We start from the raw sequence: 18,127 nt of genomic DNA, 5'->3' as shown, positions 1-18,127 counted from the left end.
TTGTAGGATTTGGTCAATAAATGGTGACTCTAGACAGATTTGTTTAAGCTAAGTCTCTTTTTTATTTCTTTACTCTAAGAACTCTACATGGGTGATTTCATTTGTTTCTGTGGTTTCTCAAATATAAATCTCCATTTCTCAACTAAATCATGAGCCTTAAATCCATCTCTGCCTAGGTAATTCAATCTAGATTTCTAATCTCTTATCTAGGGCATGTTACCAATCAAAAAGTCACTCATTCACTAATTCATCCAACAATTTCCATTGATAGCCTACTATATACCAGAAATGTTCTAAGTACTGGGGATGCAGAAATGAACAAAACAAAGTCTTTGTCTTCAAGTGTGTATATTTTACTGTTTCCAACTTGATAGCCATTGCATTATACAAGCCCATGGTACTAGTTTCCAAGCCTCTGACTCCTAATAGCTTCCTTGCCCTTCTTACTGTTTTCCTTCAACTCATTCTTCCCAGAGGACTGGAGTAATTATTCTAAACTCTAAATTTTTACAAGCCAATATTCTGATTAAATTCCTTCAAAAGTTCCCAATAACTTGCTGGATTAAGTTTAAATCTAGAAAACTCTTGATTCCTTTTCTATCTGTTTCTTTAGCCTCATTTATTTCTAGGTTCCACCATAAACTTGACACACCAACAGCAGCACTAAAGTTTTGGAGTTCCATAAATATTTCATGTTTCTTTGAATGTCTACACAGACTTCCCTCCCTTTGTGCCTGACAAAATCCCATTAGTTCATTGAATATCCTGCTTTCTCTGATTCCTCACTCTTTTCTGATAGAATTAACCATGAATTCCTTCGTATATTGTTGGGTCTTATAAAACTCTCCTATTTTTTATTTCCTATGACACTATATTTATTTATTTACTTGTCTGTCTGGTACTAAGCCAGAAAGTCTTTAAGGCATGAAAAATGTTTTACTCTTCACCTTGCACAATGCCTATGCATAATAAGTGCACCAATACTGATTGAAATTTATAAATATTTAATTATAATATATAAATAACAGAAGGTTCAAATAAGGTTCATTCTGTCTCCATTTTGGCTGAGGCTCTAAAACAATAGTTAATAAGGACTCCCATATGCATATTCCTGGACCACCAGTGCTGGAACTTGAAAAGAGGTTGCTGAAAGTTAGTTTTGTAACCCCAAGGAACTTATCCCCTTGAGGGTATATGCAAGTTTAACATATAGGGACCAAGGAATGGGAAATTAAAGATATCTTCAGAGGGAGATGTAGTGTGTTCCCATGAAGGAGAGGAAGATAAACTTCTCTTATCACAAAAGTTTAGAAGATTTCAAGGAGAAGTCCTAAAGCTTGACTTGTGATCCATGGAGACTGTAGACTAATACAAAACCTTTGTCAGGAAAAGACTCAAGACTACAAAGTGAAGTTGGCTAGCCAAGGAGAGAATATTGTCTTGATAATGGCCTAAAATCCTAAAGTTTGTCAGAGTGAAAGATGCATGAGAAATGAGTCTCTTGATATAGAGAGCAGGCCTGGAGCCATCTAAAAAAAGAATTTGGACATAAAAAGCACTTAAAGGAAAAAGGAAAAATGAAACTCTAACTTCTTCATGTTCTGGTCCAAAACAACAACAACAACAACAACAACAACAACAACAACAAGGACTTTGATGGTTAATTTTATGTGTCACTTGAGTTAGTAAACTTGAGTGAGTTCAGATATTTGTTTAAACATTATTTCTTATGTATCTGTGAGGGTGTTTATGGAAGAGATTAATATCTGTATTGGTAGACTGAGAAAAACAGATTGCCCTTTCCATTATGGTGGTGGGGGGTGGGGCAGGGGGCATGATCTAACCTGTTGAATATCTGAGTAGTACCAAAAGGTGGAGGAAGAAAAAAATTTCTGTCTCTGCTTAAAAGCTTCTGCTTTGGGACTAGGATTTATACTATCAGGATTCCCAGTTCTCATCTTTGGACTCAGGTTAGAAGTACCCCACTAACTTTCCTTGGGCTTCCAGTTTACAAATGGCAGATTGTGAGACTCAAAAATTTCATGAGCCAATTTTTTATGGTAAATATCTTTATTATATATGGTATAATATATATAATAGCAGATATAGAATATAACTATAGCTACAAAACTATAACTGTAACTATGTATATCCTACCCTATATCCAGGGTTTCTCTGGAAAACCCTGACTAATACAGAGTTGTAAGTAGCCAGTTAAAGGGCAGTGTTGCCTCTTATGAAGTATGAGATAACTCCAGAAATGGAGGATTTTCTGAAGAATGTGTATATTATCTCTAATTTCTTAGATTTCTAATTTCTAAAATTAGACTTCTAATTTCTAATTATTTAAAACTTTATTTAATTTAATTATTTAAAATTATTAAAAATTTCTAATTTCTAAAATTTCTAAATTTTAAATTTCTAATTTCTAATGTCTTGAAGCATTCAGAAAGCTCAGAGAAAGTTATTTAAGCTGTATGCTACAGCCAGAAGAAACCAGTACTTTGTTACATGCCCTTATCATCTTTTCATTTGGGTTCCCACCAAAGCAGACTCTCAGACATGGATTTGAGTGCAAGTAGTTTATTGGGCAGGTGATCCTAAGAAGGCAAGGTAGTGGGCAGTGAGATAAGGAAAGAAAGCCAGTAACATAAGAAATTGAGTAGGTTACTGCTATGGTAACCAAAGCTCAATCTTCCTACTCTAGTATACAGTAAACGATGTACCTCAGAGTAATCCAACCAAGGTAGACAAATGTCCATCAATTCTTGTCAGTCATTTATTGAGGGCTGCTCCTAGGAGCATTAATTCCCCCCAGAAGTTCTGGCCTGCCCTGGAAGCACAAAGAGTGGGCTCTAGTGGCCAAAGAAAGTCCTCCAGTGTAGTGTTATGGCACTTGTAGGTGAAAGCCATGGGTAACCTAGACTGAATGTGAGGGGTTATGAGCACAGTAGTGATAGCAGTTGCTAGACTTTTATCTGAGTCCTGGAGGTGTCAGAAGCACTTGACCTGGGTAGTGGAGGGAGAAGTAGAAACACCTTCTTAGGAAATAGAAGAATCCCATCATATGAAGGCTTCCTACCTGTAACAACCCCATGCTAAGGGAGAGGAGAGGCTTTACATTTGAATGGAGTTTTTAGTGTTTACTTTTGCCAGAACTGTCCCTTTTAATGTCTTAACGGAGTACTTTTGGGACTAAAAGTGACCAGATGATGATTAGTTCTCTGTTAGTCACCAAGAAAGTCATAAGACCTGCCCTAGATTTCATGGAGTAGATGGGGAAAACTTCTCCAAGAGAAGGGCTGAATGGACAGTGGAAAGTGTAAAATATATTGATTTTCTCATTGCATGAGTCCTATTCAGGTGTTTTAGTTGAAGAATCAAAAGTTCAGTTAACCAGATTTTTTATCTGTGGAATAACAAATGACTCATACTAATAAAAAAAGCATTTACTGAGAAATTTCATGTGACTAGCCTTGCACTAAGAACTATGAAGGATATTGTATAAGACCAATCCTAGTCCCTAAGTGGTATTCACTACATTTTCATTGGGAGTCTAGAATTCCATTGGAAAATTTTTTCAACAATGAACTATTATATGAATTTTTCCATCCAATACTCATATATTATTTTTTATAACCATTATAACTATTAATATTCTGCAAATAAGGCATTTTCTCCCTGATGATTCCCCTAAATGTTTATTATATGTATTGACTATTGTTGAATTAAAATCTGAGTGAGAAAGAGGTGTAAGTTGAAATAAAATCACAAATTTATGTATAAGCGTATGCCAAATACTAGGCACATAATTTAACTAATTTGAGTTTATGGGTCACCTATATAATTCTACAACTGAGGATTTAAAAAACAATTGAGATGTTTGTTAGCACCAGAAGTATCAGGAAGTCAGCACAAGCAAAAATAATAGAACATTTTAAATATTTTTTTCTAAAATTAATATCAATACAACTTTAATCAAAAACTAAAATAAAGTCATTGAAGTTAATATAATGAGGAATGCAGAATGAGACAATATACTATTTTTCCAACTTATACCAACTGGTATAAAAGTGTTTAGTAGAAAAACAATTCTAGTCACACATATGAGAGGTCCTTGAGAGAAATATGCTAAATAGTATATCTCTTTTCCTTTGCCTGCTTCAGAGTTTGCTTTGATGGATTTAACACTCCCATGGTAATCTATGGTAGGTGAGGAGGGAGGATTAGGGAGGGGGATAAAATCCCCTGTTGACCTGGGCACAGTGAGTATGGGCTTGTCAACCATGAGGGAGTGATAAGATACCTTGGTTTGGGGAAGAGGATCCTATAGTGAAAAAGCAGGGACTTGGCACTATGAGTTTCAGTTCCACCTTTGCCCTTGCTCTTTATCTGCTCTTAGACAATCTATTTAACATTTCTGAGTTTCCATTTCCATACTTGAAAATATAGGCATAATAATAAAATTGAAAGCAATGCCCTAGATTCTGGTTCATGGACTTTGTATGTCTGTCAGACGGGGTTGATAATCAGAGAGTAAATGGATTCCCTGAAAGGAAGAAAAGTAAATCCCCAAGTTGAGAAATGAACGAAAGATCCTGATTATGCATGGTATCTACAGTCTTAGAGATTCTAATTCAGTAGGTTGAAGAGGAAATCCAGGGAATCAGTTACTTTATTGAATGGGGGTTGTATAAAAATCAATCAGATCAACTTTCAAATTAGATCCTTGGTGTTATGTAGACTGTCTATAGGGTTAGTAGATCTATGTTACTAACCTGTCTAACTAGATACTTGAGAAGTAATATTTAAATATCACTATCTTAACCAGAAAAATCAGGCCAACCATATCTATTAACCATATCTGATTTTGTCATGGATACAATCAAATGTACAATTCGGTTCTACGTCACTTTCAAAGAGAAAATAGGTCCAAAGACGTTCAGCAATTTACTCAGAACTAAGAACTGAAACTATTCCCAGATTCTTTTTAATTTGCCTTGCATTCCTCCAAGACAATTAAATAAATGCTTAAGAATAATAGGTTATGGTTAATGTTTTGGGTGGTTCTAAGAAAATCTTTTTAATATAAATAATAAATGCAACCAAAGACAATCTTATTATAAATGTGCTCTGTGTTGGGGATAGTGATTCATAAGCTTGTTTGCTTCATGACTCATAGGTCTTGGAAAAGAACAAGATTCCAAGGAAATGTTTTTTATTCAGAACTGGTCAGTTGTTTCATTCACTTTCATCTCCTATTTTTTTTTTTTTTGAAAAACACAACAACAACAACAACAACAAAACTACAGCCAGATAGAGTGTTTTAAAAAGCATCAATATGTAAGTCTTTATCATCTAAACCATATACTCACAGAACTTCTTTGCCATGTGAATACATATGAGAATATTGATAATAGCTATTTCTAGAAAGAATAGCTATAGATGAGAGGCCTTTAGAAAAAAAGAATTAGGGGTATATTATGAACACATCATGATTACTCATTATAAGTTTTTCCATTGCTATGAGTCAGTCATGACCCAGGTGTCAGTCAGCACCTACAATGAATTTTGAAGATTAGATTGTCATAACACAAATTTGGAGAAGATAACTTAAAGTATCAGAATTCATTCAAACTGAGAATGCACTAGATGATGGGATGAGTAATAAAATGTACAGGAGAAAATTCTCTTGAGATAATAATACTCCCCAACAGCTTAAAGGGAAAGAAAAACAACTTGCTGTAAAAAATACATTTCTGTTGGCTTCCCAAGCAGGAAAGAATTTGAAAGGTACCCATTATTTTATGCCAATGCAGAATCTCTTATCCTTTTCACACTTCTTTTTCCCTTTTGTCTGCTCCCTATTGTAATCCAGGGTGAAAATGAAAATAGATAACTTATGTAAATCAGGCTGATTACAAGTCAACAAAAAAAAATCAACAAAAACTTAGCTCAGACTAGGTAAAAAAAGAATTGATTTATTTGTAACTGATAAGTTCAAGGGAAATGAGGTATGGTTTAGTTCAGGAACTCAAAGGATGCTAGTATCTTTGTATGTCTATGACTGTCTGTCATTCAGGTCTACTGTCTCCCATACTGGTCTCATTCTGAGGCAGACTTTCCTGAAAATGAGAAAGATTACTGCACCCAATTTCCAATCTTCCAGTTTAGCAATCTAAAGGAAAATGGGGGGAAATTCTCTTGGATCTTTCACAGTGTATGCAAAGAAGTGCTTGAATGCTCAACCCTGAGTCAATCACTGAAGCTAAGGGAAGAGATAACGTTAATGTTCAGGCTGGAGGGTCATGTGACTACCATGATTGGTGAAGAGTTGGGCAAAGAGGTGAGGCCAGCCTCTGTGATCCACATCAACTGAAAGCAGTGGAAGGAGAGGCAAGTTTTCTGTTACTGGAAAAAGACATAGGCAAAAGCAATTGATGTTTACTGCATAGACTGATAGTTACCATTTTTGAATGCAAAATGTTTCCCTGGGGCCCAGAGCAAGTTCTTCTTTTCTCTGACATTGCCCCTGAGGGGCAAAATGGATCCTGGAAGCTCTTTCTCATTCTCTCAGCAGCTTCTGTTCTGCCTCCATTCCAATCAAGTCTTGGGCCTAAATTCCCTCTGATTAGCCTGCCCCTTGCTGGTTTCATCACAGCCCACTCAGTCTACAAAAGATGCATTTTCTCTAACCTGCCTGGGGTGCACTGCTATAAAGCTGGAGAGGAATGAATCTAAGCAGAGAGTAAAGATAAGAAAATGATTTCTTTCATCCCACATATTGCAGGAATTCATGTTGATTATATTTCCTTTTCTGAGAAAGTCTAATTCCTTCATCAGTTTGGAGCTATTAACACAAGTACTAGAGACAGTAGTGACTAGAGAATTATGTATGGGATGGTAGCGTAATTCATCTTTGTTTATAATCCTGATGCATCAGACTTACCTTTGTCTATTAGATATTGAAATAGTTTTCTTAGATTTAAAAAATAACATTCTTTTTAAGAAATGTCAGAGTTCAAAATCAAATAAGACAGTAAGTAGAAGAACTGATAAAAGTTCTGTTTGTGGTTATACTTTTATAGAATATGGGGAGAGAGAATCTATGGGGAATTGAGATTCTCAGACCTGGAAATGGAAAGCAGCTTGATGAATATCGACATTTATTTAACATCTAGTTCATGTTTTCTGTTCAAACCAGAATTCAGCTCACTGTTCAGCTAAATGTCTGCTTTGTTTCATCCCTGCTGTTTTAAATGTTTGGGAATTGGATTGAATTCACAATGAAGGTGCTAAGGCATTTTGCTCATCTGGAAACTGAATACAAAACTGCAGAGATGACAATTTTTTATTTCTTTTGGCTGTAGCTCCCAAGATTGTCATGTTCTATGCATACAGATGCCAAGTGCCTTTTCCTAAACTAAAGGATGAACTGGGCAGATGGCCAGTGGGTTGAGCTGGAAGATTCTTCCTGATTTGGGCTGAGATGAGGCCCCAATCACTGCTATAATGCTGGAACTTGATTTGAGTGATGACTTACAAAGAAACAGCATTAAACAACTGACTCACCAAGTGAGTCACCCTTGCTGAGCTCTGCACTTTTATTATCCTCAGAAAGTGATCAAGAAATTGTCTCATTGCTTGCCTGATGCAAATGGAAAAGTCTAGCATATTGATTCCATTCCCAGTTTACACTCTGGATGGAAACCAATTTACACCTGGGGAATGTGCCAGGATCCTGCTGGGGTAAAATTGTGAAATAGGCAGGAACTGTCTTCCAGCAGCTCTTCCTAAGCCCCCTACTAGTGTATATTTATCCCTAGCTCTCAGAAAACAAATGGTTTCCCTCTACTCTCTTTTTTCACTCCTCTTCGCCCTTCCCCTTCTCCCCTTCTATTCCTTTTCTCTTCCCCCTCCCCTGCCTGCCTTTCTCCTCCCATCTCCTCTCCTCCTCGTCCCCCTTCTTGTCTTGTTTTCTCTCTCTCCTTACCCCTTATACACACATACTCTATCTCCTAATCACTTCCTGGATTCTGATGTCAGAACACTGTCTTTCTCTCATCAGATGCCATCTTCTCTGAAATTTTCCCCTTGCCCTTGTTCTCTTTCTCTGCACTAAGCTAATCCTCTAAGTTTATTTCTCTTGGCCCTTGCTAAGTGGTTGAAATTAATTTGATGAAGATGAACTTGCATATTGGACTAGGTAGTTGATAAGAAGTTCTTACATAATATCAGAAAAACATAATCTGTGGAAGATGCAAAACTTTTCATTAGGCCAATATATGCATACTTGGCACCTGAATAACTATTTGGAAAGGCATCAGGGTTTGGTAAAGAGTATAGACCAGGAGGGGCGCCTGGGTGGCTCAGACGGTTAAGCGGCCAACTTCGGCTCGGATCATGATCTTGCCGTCCGTGAGTTCGAGCCCCGCGTTGGGCTCTGTGCTGACAGCTCAGAGCCTGGAGCCTGTTTCGGATTCTGTGTCTCCCTCTCTCTGACCCTCCCCCGTTCATGCTCTGTCTTTCTCTGTCTCAAAAATAAATAAACGTTAAAAAAAATTAAAAAAAAAAGAGTATAGATCAGGAATTAGGCAGATTGTGTTCTCCACCTGGGTAATTTTGAGTAACTGTTTTAACCTTTTTAAGATTAGATATTCTTACCTATAAAAGAAGAAGAAGCGCAGCAATGGCTTCTTTTTTTACTACAGTGGCCATCTGCTGGTTTTGCCTGCTTGGCAGGTATTTCCCCTCCTTCCTAGTATTCTTTTGTACAAACATCCTTCCCACACTTAGTCTATGTGCTTTGCTTTATGGTATTCAGGACCCCACTGGATCCAGAACAGTTAGGGTTAGCCTTGGGATTCTTGCTACAACTACTAGAAAAGTGGTGAATTCCTTCCTCTGATAACTTAAAATGCCCAGTAGCCATTTTTGCTACCACTTAGGGAGAGCTACAGGCCTAATACACACAGGTTAGCAACACCAGCAAACAAGAGTAGTCATCATCTTTCTTACAGGATATGCCTATCAGTCACAGGAAAGATCACTAGTTGTACCTGATTAGGTCAGAAACCCACCCTTGAATCTGGTCATTCCTATTATCAGATCTACTCCTAATCTATATGATTCAATAAATCCTCCTGTTTGTCATAAACATATTTGAGTTGGGTTTCTATCACCTATAGACAGGAGAGTTCCAACTTATCCAGCTTGAAAGCAGTAAAAAGAATTCCATGAACAATTTGGCCTGTGCTTTATAGTGGGGTTTGGCAAAATTTTTCTGTCAAGGGTCAGAAACTATCTCAGGATTAATGGACAACAGAATCTGTGACAACTCTCCAACTCTGCCATTGTAGTAAAGAAAGCAGTCATAGCCATGCATAGATGAATGAATACGGCTGTGTCACACTCATTCATTTTGATATAGATGAAATAAATATTTCATCCATAAATATTATTTATGGACATTGAAATATAATTTTCACATATCTTGAAATAGTTTTGGATTTTTTAACCATATGAAAAATGTAAAAAACACTCAGTACAAAAACAGGCATGCAGTGATTTTGTCTGTAGGAATAATTGACTGAAAGAATTGTAGCAACTGGCTTTCTGTAGTTTAAAAAAATAAAAAGTTCAACTGACAACACCTATGGCCCTGTGTACAATCACAAAATCAATCATTTTTCAGTGACTCTGGGTTTTTTGTTTTTATTTTTGACTATCCTCATAGATAATGTCTGCCCAATTAATAGGATTAACCACATACTGAATTTGATTTGAACATTAAATGGCCTAATAATTAGGTTTCCTATGTATTTGTCAAGTCATATTTCCCCCTAAGATTCTATTTAAATTATATAGTCTACGCAGACAGTGAATTGAAGAAATCTACAAGTTAAGGAATTGACTAATAGAGTCAATAAAAAAATATTCACCTATTCAAAACTACATTGAAGAATAGTTATGCATAGGGAGAGATGATGGTCAAGACATGACTAGTAAAGATAGTAGCTAAAAGAGGAAGGTGAAATGTGGTAGAAGAAACTCCAAATACTCAGATGCACTAATGTAAAGTGTTCATTATCTTTAACATTCTCCTATTGTTTGCATGACTAGATGCTAAGAGCTATTTACTTATTTTATATTTATATATATACAAATTATATGTATTAGATTATTAATTTGATATATATTATATATACACAGAAATTATATATATATATACATATATATATAAATTATATGGACATCTTTGTAAGTTAGTAAATTAAGTAATGTCAATTTATGATGTTCAAGATAGGAAAAAACAAAAATATTAAGATTTTCAAATGATGTGCAGACATGAGGAGTTTAAATTTTCTCATACATTAAGTAACCTAGCATGCTGTTAGCTCTTTTTTCAAATAGTTCTGAATATAGTGATTATTTTAAAAAAAATTTTTTTTCAACGTTTTTATTTATTTTTGGGACAGAGAGAGACAGAGCATGAACGGGGGAGGGGCAGAGAGAGAGGGAGACACAGAATCGGAAACAGGCTCCAGGCTCCGAGCCATCAGCCCAGAGCCATCAGCCCAGAGCCTGACGCGGGGCTCGAACTCACGGACCGCGAGATCGTGACCTGGCTGAAGTCGGACGCTTAACCGACTGCGCCACCCAGGCGCCCCTATAGTGATTATTTTTTAATACTTTTGAATATTGCTCAAAACATTTTATTGCCTGTGCATTACCAAATCAGTCTGAATGAATATAATTGAAAGACATTCCAAATACTGAAGATAACTTAGAAGTAATATTCAAGAGCTAACCCAAGGCCCTCCTTTCATATAGAAGAGTTTCTTAGCTGAAATACACCTTTAGAATGACTTTCTGTGGGGAGAGGCCAAAATTCTTGAATGTTCAATCACCCTGACACCAAAATGAAAGCCAATTCCTTTTAAAAGTGAATTGGGGCTCCTGGGTGGCTCAGTTGGTTAAGTGTCCCATGATCTCATGGTTTGTGGGTTGTTAGAGCCCCGAGTCAGGCTCTGTGGTGACAGCTCAGAGTCTGGAGCTTGCTTCAGATTTTGTGTCTCCCTCTCTCTCTGTCCCTCCCCTGCTTGCTCTGTCTCTCTCTCAAAAATAAACATTAAAATTTTTTTAAAAGAAGCAATTGCACTTTATCTTCTGTGCATCACTTGGATTTTATTGAGGTAAATACATTCTGTACACCAAATCCAACCTAATTCCTATAAATAAAGCAGAGTGGGAGAATGTGATCCTCTATTTTCTTTTGTTGCTGAGAAAGACTAATTCCTGAGAATTGGTAGCTTTCCATTTTGTTACGATTTGATTTCTTTAGAGCAGCAGTTTGCAGACATCCAGACCTACTAGCCTTAATTTCTGTTGGAGCAAAGGGATTATGGAAGCAGACATCAGTAACATCAGTGTCAGGCTGAGGTGTGTCCAAGTGAAGATGGCTCCAAGGAAGAGTTTCTCAGATGTACAATAGAAAAGACATGTTATTTTAAGCAGGAGGAAAACAGAGTGATAAATTAATATCCAGTACCAACATCTATCTACTTGTTTTTCTATCATTTCTAGACCTAAATACTTAACTTTTTTTTGTCAAGAAAAGAAGTTTACCCCAAAATTTCCTTCTCTTTTTAAATTTATTTCTCTCCTTTTCTTTTCTATTTTATGTTTAATATCACTGCTCTGACCTTATTACTGCCTCGCTGAAAAACTCTCAGGGGATCCCAAAAGCTAAAGGGCACCTAAAGTTCTCCAAACAAAATATTTAATCCGCTCCACATAAAATTTAAACTTACTTTCCCAACCTGTATACCAACCAGCACCCTTCAGACATTGTTAAGACAGCCAATCAGAAAATTTTACAGTTTCTGGTTCATGTCCTTTTTTCTCCTCCAACCTTTTTTCAAACTGTTCCCTCTGTTTTCATCTGCTGAAATTATCTTTGTCTATCAAATTTACTTTCTCCAAGAAACCTTCCCATATTCCCAGGCAGGGTTTTGATGTCATTGTGATCCCACAGCACTATTTTGTAGCACTCATTACAATATATTGTGGATTATATATATGTGCGTATTTTTTTACATCATCTCTCCTACTAGAAGACAAATGTGTTTGAGGAGAGTAACTGGATTTTTTTCACCATTTTACTCCTTGAATTTTGCTTTAAAGCATGAAAGAAGTGCATATTATGTTTGCTATGTTAGAACATAAAATAACACTTCTTCTTTCTCCTTCCTTTCAAAATTTCCTTCATTTATTTTCTCATTTTTCTTTTTTGGCTCTCTTATTTCCCTCTATAATTTTACAAACATTCTTCTTTCTTATTTTTCAATTTCCTCTTTTTCTTTCCATTTATTATTTATTTATTTTTTTATTCCTTCACTTCTTTTTCTGCTTCTTACTTATATCTTCAATATTGTGGATTTAGTATACCTTTTTCACCATCTATTTACCTGTCCTTTACATTTTTTATTTTTGCATGTTGAACGTGTTCTGGAGCAAATTCTGGCAATGTACATTTGTTTTATTTCATCTCATTAAGTATTTATTGTTTAATCACTAGCATCAAGCCCTGTTCTAAGCCCTGGAGATCCAAATTGATGAAGAGTTGCTGTTCTCATGGAGGTTTTGCTATCGTTGGAGGAGACAGATAAAAAAAAAACTCTCACAAAGAAGCAAAAAATATTCTGTAATGATGAGTGGTAGGTAGAGAATTTTAAAATAGACTTAGAATGACAAATTCCCAGTCCCAGCAATGACAGTATCAGACTTACCTTTCAGCCATAAACAAATGTAGAACAAAGAAGATAAACAGCAACTCTTTCAAGCCTCTAACAGCACACCCTACTTACTGAACTGTTATTTCTAAAGGAAAGAAAGATGAGGTGAGTGGCACATTTACCATGCTTTCTGCTTACAAGCACTTTCCAAACCATAGAACAGCAAAACAGAACCCAAACAGAGATCAGTATTGTCCAAGGTAGGAGTTAAGAGAACTGTGGTGGTGAGAATTTGTGAAGCAGGTTAGTAGAGAGATAGTAATTTAGAGATGGAACTTCAGAAGTCTTTCACAAGTTCCCCTTGAGCCACTGACTGAGTGCTAAGCTCTGCATGCACAGGGCAAGACTACAAGAGGCTCAAAAGAGAATTATTTAAGGGCTGTAAGATGAATGAAGATTTAAGGGCTCAATAGCACAGAGTCATTAAATGTCCATTGAGCCAGAGCAGTGGGACCTTGTTCTGTATGAATCCAGTGGGCATTGGGCTGAGATGGCAAAAAAGCTACATCTTAGGGCTTTCATCTGTTCTTGCCCTAGAGCAAGGATTCCTCTAGACATGTTCTAAGAAAGCCTAAAACCAAGCCTCAAAGGAATCAAATAGAGCCACTGTCTGTGGGAAGGAAACTCAGTACTCTTCAAAGAAAGAAAACACCACAGAGACTTTGTTTAAATGGTGGTAAAAAAAAAACACAACAAATAACATAAAATTCACTATCTAACCATTTTAAGTGTCCAGTTCAGTAGTACTAACTATATTCACATTATTGTGCAACAAATCTCTAAGCTCTAATCTCTAGAACTTTTTTCATGTTGTGAAATTGAAAAACCTATTATACCAATTGAAAAACTTCCTATTTCTCCCTCCTACCAACTGCTGGCATTCTTTCTGTTTCTATGAGATATAATTTTAGATACTTCATAAGAGTGGAATCTTAAAAGATTTGTCTTTTGTGCCAGTTTTGTTTTACTTGACATAATGTCCTCAAAGTTTATCAATGTTATATAATGTGGCAGGATTCTTTTTAAAGGCTGAATGATATCCCATTGTGTTTATGTACCACAGTTCTTTATCCTTTTATTCATTGATGGATATCCAGGTTGCTTCTACTTTTTTTACTATTGTGAATAATGCTACAATTAACATGCGTGTGCAAATACCTCTTTGAGATTCTGTTTTCAATTAAAATCTTTTTAATGTTTATTTATTTTGAGAGAGAGAGGGAGACAGACCACGAACGGGAGAGGGGCAGAGATCGATGGAGACACAGAATCTGAAGAGGATCTAGACTCTGAGTTGTCAGCACAGAGCCTGATGTGAGACTCAAACTCACAAGCCATGAGATCATGACCTGAGCTGAAGTTGGACACTTAACTGACTGAGCCACCCTGTTGCCCCCTGTTTTCAATTCTTTTGACATATACCCAGAATAGGATTGCTGGATTGTATGGTATATTACTTTTAATTTTTTGAGGAAGCTCTTTTCCTATGTATACGTAGCCTTATGCATGTCTTCCATCTGGCTGTTCCTGAGTTATATCCTTTTATGATAAATTGGTAATCTAGTGGGTAAACTAGTTTCCTGAATTTCATGAACTACTCTAGCAAATTAATTGAAACCAAAGAGGGAATGGTTGGAATCTCCAACCTGTCACCATTTGGTAGAAATATAGGCAACAACCTGGACTTGCAATTGGCACTTGAAGTAGTGGGCAGTCTTGTGGGACTGAGACCTTAAACTTTGGAATCTAATGCTCTCTCCCAATAGATTGTGTTAGAATTGAGTTGAATTGTAGGACACCCAAGTAGCGTCTGAGAATTGCTTGATAGTGTGGGAAAACCCCCATGACACATTGTCATTGGTGATCAGAATTGTTAAGGAATTTTAAATATATATTCTGGATATTAATTAGTTATCACGTATATCGTTTACAGATATTTTCTCCAAATATATGGGTTGCCTTTTCACTCTGTTATTCACTTTAATGCATAGATATTTTTAAATTTCATGTAGTCTCATTTGTCTATTTTTTCTTCTGTTGCTGGTGCTTTTGTTGTCGTATTCAAGAAATTATTATCAAATACAAAGTCATGAGATTTCTCTCCTACTTTTACTTCTAGGAGTTTTATAGTTTTATGTCTTATTTTTAAGTATTTAATCAAATTTCATTTAATTTTTGTGTATGGTATAAGATAAGGATCCAATGTTATTCTTTGGTGTGTGGATAGGATATCCCATTTTCCCAGCAGAGATGAGACTCTCTTCCCCAATGTGTGATCTTGGGCACCTTGATTCAGAACATTTGACCATATATGAGAGGGATTATTTCTGGGTTCTCTATTGTGTTCCATTGGCCAATATGTCAGTCTTTATACTAGTACCACACTCTTTTGATTTCTTTAGCTTTATAATATGTTTTGAAATCAGGAAGTATGAGGTCTCCAATTTTGTTCTTCTTGCTCAATATTGTTTTGGCTATTTGGGAACTCTTGAGATTCTATATGAATTTTAGAATTTTTTTCTATTTCTGCAACAAATACCACTGGGGTTTTGATAAGGATTACATTAAATCTATAGATTTCTATGAGAAATATGAATATTTTAACAATATTAAGTCTTCCAATCCATGAACACAAGATGTCTTACCATTTACTTGCATTTTCTTTAATTTCTTTCAGTAAAATTTTGTAGTTTTTAATGTATGCCTTTTGATTCTTTAGTTAAATTTATTCCTAATTATTTTATTCTTTTTGATGCTATTTTAAATGGTATTGTTTTAATTTTTTACAGATTGTTTATTGTTAGTGTATAAAAATACAATGGAATTTTGTGTGTGGATTTTATATCCTGCAACTTTATGGAATTTATTTATTAGTTTTAATAGTTTGCTGTGGAATTTTTAAGGCTTTTCACATATAAGATCATGTCATAAGTGAACAGAGATAATTTTATATATTTTTTTCATTTTGGATGTCTTTCTTTTTCCTTGTACCTAATTCTCTAGATAGGACTTCCAGTATTATGTTGAATAGAAGTGTCCAGAGTGAACTTTTTGTATAGAATGAATGTGTCTCCTCCAAAATGCATGGATTGAAACCTAATCCTCAATGTGAGAGTATTTAGAATGGGGCTTTTAGGAGGTAATTAGGCCAGGAACCTTCCTGAATGAAATTAGTACCTTTATAAAAGAGGTCCCAGAGAGATACCTCACCTCTTCTGTCACATGAGGACACCCGTGAAAAGATTGCCACCTATGAACCAGAAGGTGGGATCTTTCCAGACACCAAATTTTCTGGTGCTTTGATCTTGAACTTCTCAGCATACAAAAATATGAGAAATAAATTTCTGTTGTTTACAAATCACCACAGCTATGGTATTTTGTTATAGCAGCCTGAAGAGACTACAACAGCATGTTTGCCTGTTCCTGGCCTTACAGGAAAAGCTTTCAGTCTTTCACCATTGAGTATAATATTAGCTGTAGGTTTTCCGTATATAGACTTCATTATGTTAAGGTAGTTTCTTTACATATCTAGTCTGTTGGTTTTTCTCTCTCTGTTTTTCACTATGTTAAGTGTACTCTTTAATTCTTAATTTTTTTTTCAACGTTTATTTTTTATTTTTGGGACAGAGAGAGACAGAGCATGAACAGGGGAGGGGCAGAGAGAGAGGGAGACACAGAATTGGAAACAGGCTCCAGGCTCTGAGCCATCAGCCCAGAGCCTGACGCCGGGCTCGAACTCACGGACCGCGAGATCGTGACCTGGCTGAAGTCGGACGCTTAACCGACTGCGCCACCCAGGCGCCCCTGTACTCTTTAATTCTTATCTTATGTTCCCCCCATCCCCTCACCCTCCTTCCTCTGGTAATCATTAGTTTGTTTTCTACAGTTAAGAGTCTGTTTCTTGGTTTCTCTCTTTTTTCCTCTGCTCTTTTGTTTTTGTTTCTTTTTTTTAATTTTTTTTAATGTTTATTTATTTTTGAGACAGAGAGAGAGCATGAATGGGGAGGGTCAGAGAGAGAGGGAGACACAGAATCTGAAACAGTATGCAGCACATGGCCTGACGTGGGGCTCAAACTCACAAACTGTGAGATCATGACCTGGGCCGAAGTCAGATGCTTAACTGACTGAGCCACCCAGGCGCCCCTGTTTTGTTTCTTAGATTCTACCTATAAATGAGAGCATATGGTCTTTGTCTTTGACTGACTTATTTTGCTTTGCATTATACTCTCTAGGCCCATTCATGTCATTCATTGCAAATGATGAAGTTTCATTCGTTTTCGTGGCTGAATATTATTTCATTGTATATGTATATATCACATCTTTTTATTATCCATTCATCAGTCAATGGACACTTGGACTGCTCTCATGTCTTGACTATTGTAAATAGTGTTGCAATAAGCATAGGGGTGCATGTATCCCTTTGAATTAGTGCTTTTGTATTCTTTGGGTAAATACCCAGTAGTATGATTACTGGATCATAGGGTTGTTATATTTTTAATTTTTTGAGGACCCTCCATACTGTTTTCCACAGTGGCTGCAACATTTTACATTCCCACTAACAGTGCGAGAGGGTTTCTTTTTCTCCACATTCTCACCAATACTTATTGTTTCTTGGTTCTTCTTCCTCTTTTCCTTCTTCTTCTTCTTCTTCTTCTTCTTCTTCTTCTTCTTCTTCTTCCTCTTCTGTTTAATCTTTTTAAATTTATTGATACTTCTATGGTCCAACATGTTATCTATTCTGGAGAATGTTTCATGTGTATTTGTAAAAAATATGTATTCCACTGTTTTGGAATGGAATGTTCTGAACATATCTTAGGTCCATCCAGGCAATTGTGTCATTCAAAGTCACTGTTTCCTTGTTGATTTTCTGTCTGGATGATCTATTCATTGATATTAAGTGTGGTGTTAAAGTCCTCTACAATTATTACATTACCATCAATTTCTTCCTTTATATCTGTTAATAGTTGATTTATATATTTAGATGCTCCCATGTAAGTACATAGATATTTACAATTGTTACATCTTCTTGTTGGATTGTTTCCTTTATCATCATGTAGTGCCTGCTTTGTCTCTTGTTACAGTTTTTGTTTTAAAGTTTATTTTGTCTGATATAAGTATTGCTTTCCTAGCTTTCTTTTCAATTCCTTATGTGTGGTAAATGTTTTTCCATCCCTTCTCTTTTGATTAGCATGTATCATTAGGTCCAAAGTGAGTTTCCTGTAGGCAGCATATAGATAAATCTTGCTTTCTTATCCATTCAGTCATCCTATGTCTTTTGATAGAGAATTTAGTCCACTTACATTTAAAATAATTATGGATGGGATGTATTT

This window comes from Herpailurus yagouaroundi, unplaced genomic scaffold (genome assembly GCF_014898765.1).
Source record: "Herpailurus yagouaroundi ecotype Mexico unplaced genomic scaffold, PumYag 163, whole genome shotgun sequence".
Classification (NCBI taxonomy): domain Eukaryota; kingdom Metazoa; phylum Chordata; class Mammalia; order Carnivora; family Felidae; genus Herpailurus; species Herpailurus yagouaroundi.
The sequence above is the reverse complement of the archived record's forward strand: the minus strand, read 5'-3'. Positions refer to the sequence as shown.